The 4,933-nt window shown below is 36.8% G+C and overlaps 1 protein-coding gene across 1 annotated transcript in view; it reads left to right on the top strand.

The window, feature by feature from the left end:
• The first annotated feature begins 316 nt into the window (after positions 1 to 316).
• LOC129283401 (uncharacterized) overlaps positions 317 to 4,933 on the top strand; it is a 35,035-nt gene continuing 30,418 nt past the window's right edge. Inside the window, exon 1 of the mRNA XM_064115044.1 lies at positions 317 to 611. The gene's annotated coding sequence lies outside the window, so the exon portion shown is untranslated. The remainder of the gene's footprint in view (positions 612 to 4,933) is intronic.

The following is a 4,933-nucleotide window of genomic DNA, read 5'->3' as shown; positions in this document are numbered from 1 at the left end:
GATTTTCCAAATACACAAAAATAAATCATTAATAAAACCTAAACGAATTGAAGCAATCAGCATATTAAACAAAAACCCATCGCCTCGGCCTCTTCACTCAGATAAATTCAATCTCAACAACAAACTCAGCCCTGGACCCTACCCCTCCCCCCCCCCCCGACCCTCCCTAAAACACCCCCATCCCCTATCCGGTGCTGGAGAACTTTATTTACTACGATCATTTCTAACCTGTGTGTTACGGGACCCAGGCAATCATCATTACACCCGGCATTACACCAACCATCCGTTGACGATACCATATTGAAAAAAAAAAACCATAACTAATAGAGTCATCCATTCGGAACGCCTTCGCAACATTTCTATCGAGAACCAGCACCTTTTTTCTACCCACCCATTTATAGGAACAACGGTAATGGGAAGAAAATTTGCCACAGAACTGCGCTGCAAGTGAGAAAGGAAAATAAACACAGTCACTGTCTGTTATTTCTGACTTTTGAAGCTGCAGGTCTAGTGTCTTGAAAAAACTTTTTATTCATACCTTTTTCCCTCAGGATGTCCAAATTATATCGAATGTCATACAGCGACAATAGTCGAACCGTCTAAACCTACGAGTAAGTATAATCTTTTTATTCTTCACAAGTGTTGTCAGTTTATGAGCTTCGGTTCTCTTCCAGGTTTAAACATTACGTGTTTTCTCTTTCGCGAATACCAAGAACGCGCAAAAATAACGATTCTATCATTTGTATTAAAAAAAAAAAAAAAAACCCAACTCACACAGCAATAACAAAACAAACACACCCACAAACTCGACATAACATTTTAAGCACTTTTTAAAATACAGCTGTTGTGTGTCCGGACAATCGATTTTAAACAGCCATTTGGAAAAGTTATCAAGCAAAGTCTCATCAATTTTAGTACAAAATGTCAGGCAATATAACAGAGATCAAAATTGAAGAAGATTTCAGTCATATTTTTTGTGTAATCCAAAGATAAAAAAGAATTGAGGCTTCCGGTCACTCCATCCCCGTCCCGGATCCCCGTCCTATATTATGCTTGACATATCTATTAGGAGCGTATTCTATGATGTTTATCATTTTCAATTAGGAGCTAACTCCACTCTAGAAAACAGAATATATTATAAAGGAGATATCAATCAAGTATAATATGGCAACAATGACATTCTACATTTGTGCATATATCGCAAAACAGAATAGGGCCTATGCATACCACGGGTGGCATGCCTATACACGAGAGAGTCGACGATGTCTCGCACCGTTACTCAAAGTTTCATTACATGTGAATGTTGCATTTTTTGCATCAGTGATAAAGAAAAATATTTATATAACACCTAACTGACCTTGTAAAATCACAATTACCAGTTTGATTTAGTGATTCAACATTCGTAGTCTGAACTTCAATATGACATTGCAGTGAAGGAATGTTTGAACGCGAGAAAATTACATTGATTTGATTTCTTTATTTTATAAGAAATATAGAATTGGAATATCATAAATTTTATTTGATTAAAACACATTGAGAGTAAATCAGTAGCTCTTGTATAGTTATGCACAATGATTACGTTATGCATGTCGTCTTTTTTGCATGGGGGAGAGGGGTCGTTTTAACTACGCTGCAAAAACTGCGGTGTTAGTTTAACACCAGTCCGGAATATGACCACACCAGAGAGGTGTTGAAACAACACCGGTTTGAAATTCAATCGATGTGTTTTAACACTAATTGGTGTTGTATAAACGCCTATCTGGAATAGTAAAAAAACAAATTAATTCAACTTGATTAACACTTCTCTGGTGTGGTCAAAATATAGATTCCGGACTAGTGTTAAATTAACACCACAGTTTTTGCAGTGTATGTCGTAAGAATCAATTGCAGACCGCGCGGAGTTAAGATGAACATATCACAGTGCGTAAAAAACTATCATCCACAATTTGGGGAGGTGACATTAATAATAATAATAATAATATTTGACATTTATATAGCGTCTTTTCTGCGAGATACAAAGCGCTTTGAGATGCCATCCTAGCTGGTCAGCATATAAGATCTTAGGAGATGATATATTTACAAATTAACAGGCAGTAGCAGTATTGGCAATGACATTTAAAGTTAAAAAAAAATTCACATTCTGAATTTCACACAAGATTGGTGACAAAAAAAAAATCTCATAAGTCTGTCATGGTTTTACTTACAAATTTTCCTTCATATTTCTTTGCCCTTCCATGAAGGACACAAAAGTAAAGAGCAGGGGCGGTAATAAGAGTGTAGGGGCAACAGTCCCCATGATATTTGAAATAAAAAGGGGAAAATAAAAAAAAGAGATGAGAATTTAAGAAAAAGAAAGGAGAGCATATATATGAACAGTAAAGCCTGTGCAATTTGGTCGGGTAGTTCTAGATAATAGGGGAAGGCGGGGTCAGTTGAGCATAGGGGCAAGTTGAGCCATCGGCCCCAGGCCAATAATGAATGAGTCAGACATTGTGGTGGTGTAATGTATTGATGACCCATTGCATAACCCCACCACATTATTTTCAACTTTGAAACAAAAAGTACTATTTTAGAGGGATAAATACAAATTTCAGTCAAAAAAGTAAAAAAGGGTGTGAAATAGATAGGTTTATTTTACACACACATACGTCTTTGAATATAATAAAGACATAAGAACAACATTGTTAGTCCAGGTATGGACCTTCATTCTTGTCATAGTCTTTTACAAAGTCATGATGGATGCATAAGAAATGTGTGGATGCGAAATTATCGCATTAAGTTCGGACTGGGGTAAGTTGAGCCATGGAAATACTTATGGTAATGTATTTTTAAAAAAAAACTTTAAAAAAGCCATCGATATGCAGGCAGAAAGGAGCAAATTTATATGACTGTTCTTTTCGTTTTAGAGGATGTTAGTATTTATAGAGAATTACCAAGTGAAAAGACTTAACATAAAAAAATTGACATGCTGGTTCTATCTCCATACATTTTGTACATAGTTTTTGTGGCTCAACCTACCCCAGAAGTTGGCTCAACTTACCCCACAGATGGGGCAAATTGAGCCATTCGACATCTCTTCTTTCAAAGGTGACAATGACTTTCAGTGTGGGGGTAGAAAATTATACACAAATATTTCCGAAGAATTCAATTTTAAGGCAAGGTACTTCTTTCTACAAGATTATTAATCATATCAATTCTAACATGCAAAAAGCAAAGTGTCACAACTTACCCCGCCTTCCCCTACCCATGTAATGTACTTAACGATAAGAAAAAAATAATTAAAGGGGAATGAAACCTTTGGAATAAGTAGGCTTGTGTCGAAACAGAAAAATCAAAGAAACAGATCAACGAAAGTTTGAGAAAAATCGGACATTTGAATATTGCAATCACTAATGCTATGGAGATTCTCATATTGGCAATGCGACAAGGATGTGTGATGTCACATGTGAACAACTTTCCCTTTGATGGACTATAAAATGCCCCCAAAATGTCTCTTTTTGCTTTTTCTTATGGTGATAGAAAGTCTTTATCCATGATGTATTCTTTAAAAATCTGTATTACATGCTCTCCTAAGAACACAATCATGATCTACTGATCTATGTGATAAAAGAGGCAAAAGTAAAATCTATACTAAAGTAATGGGGAGAGTTGTTCACAAGTGACATCAAACCATAGAGAAAATTAGTATACATCTCTATGCATCAAACATCTTTGCCGCATTGCCAATGTGAGGATCTCCATAGCATTAGTGATCGCAATATTCAAATTCTCATAACCTTCTCATTATTTGTCCGATTTTTCTCAAACTTTCGTTAATGTGTTTCTTTGATTTTTCTGTTTTCACAAAAGCTATCTTGTTCTAAAGGTTTCATTCTCCTTTAAGTCGTCTCAATCCACCCCTTTCATATCAATATATTCTTGCACCGCCCCTGAGCACTGGATGAATTAACATGGAAGACACACACACCCTGATGCAGCAGACTTGTAGAAATAAGTGCCTTTTCACACGTGAATCTTGAATCATCATTTACCGCCCTTTCACACTGTACCATGATCGTAATTTGAATGCTGATTCCAGTGAAAAATAATTTTAATGACGAATTTTAGCACGTGTCGGTTTCGGAGCTAACGAAAAATTGCAAATAACGTTGTTTGTAAAGAGTCATGGGCGACAACCGCGTAGCCAGGATTTCATTTTGGAGGGGGCGGTAAATGCACGCGAAGCGTGCCAACACTTACAGAACGCGCGAAGCGCGTTCCCTAGGGGGTGCATGGGTGCAGGGAGGGGGAGTTTCCCCGAAGCTTTTGGTGTTTCATAAATTAAAATGAAAAGGAGCCGTCTCTCTTGTCTCTAGTACCTATATCAGCTCCAATTCAGTTGACTATATTGTGATTTTGAACCTTGTTTTCAAAAGTGATTGTGAACGCACAAAAAGGAATACAATGGAGGAAATTAAAATCATAATAACCCCGCGCGAAGCGTGGAAGCTAATGCGTTTTATCATTTTTTGCCATGAAAAGGGTCCCGAGAAAAGGGTATTCTCAAAGATATATTGAATACTTCCCTTGGAAAGATCAGATTTGATTACAAACAATTTAGCGACAGTGCATATCTTTAACTCGCAAAACAGAGGAGAAGAAGTGTATATGCCGGGAGGAAGATATTCCTCTCCGCGCAGAGCAATAAAACTCTGAAATTTCAAAGGGCGGACGTTTCATCAATGCAGATATCTCTAATACCCCCATCGGCTCTAATTCAATTGATTTCCTAAGATTATTGAATTTCATTACAAGGAAAATAGTGCGCAAAAAGTTGAAACTTCTGTGATTTATTATCTTTGACTTATCCTGAAGCGCTTCATTTTGAATTATAAAAAGAAACCTAAGTGTCATTCAAAATTTCAAACTGAGGGCGCAAAACAGGACAGGAGAT

The sequence above is a fragment of the Lytechinus pictus genome, unplaced genomic scaffold (genome assembly GCF_037042905.1).
Source record: "Lytechinus pictus isolate F3 Inbred unplaced genomic scaffold, Lp3.0 scaffold_20, whole genome shotgun sequence".
NCBI classification, from domain to species: domain Eukaryota; kingdom Metazoa; phylum Echinodermata; class Echinoidea; order Temnopleuroida; family Toxopneustidae; genus Lytechinus; species Lytechinus pictus.
This window is presented reverse-complemented; position numbering and strand designations above follow the sequence as displayed.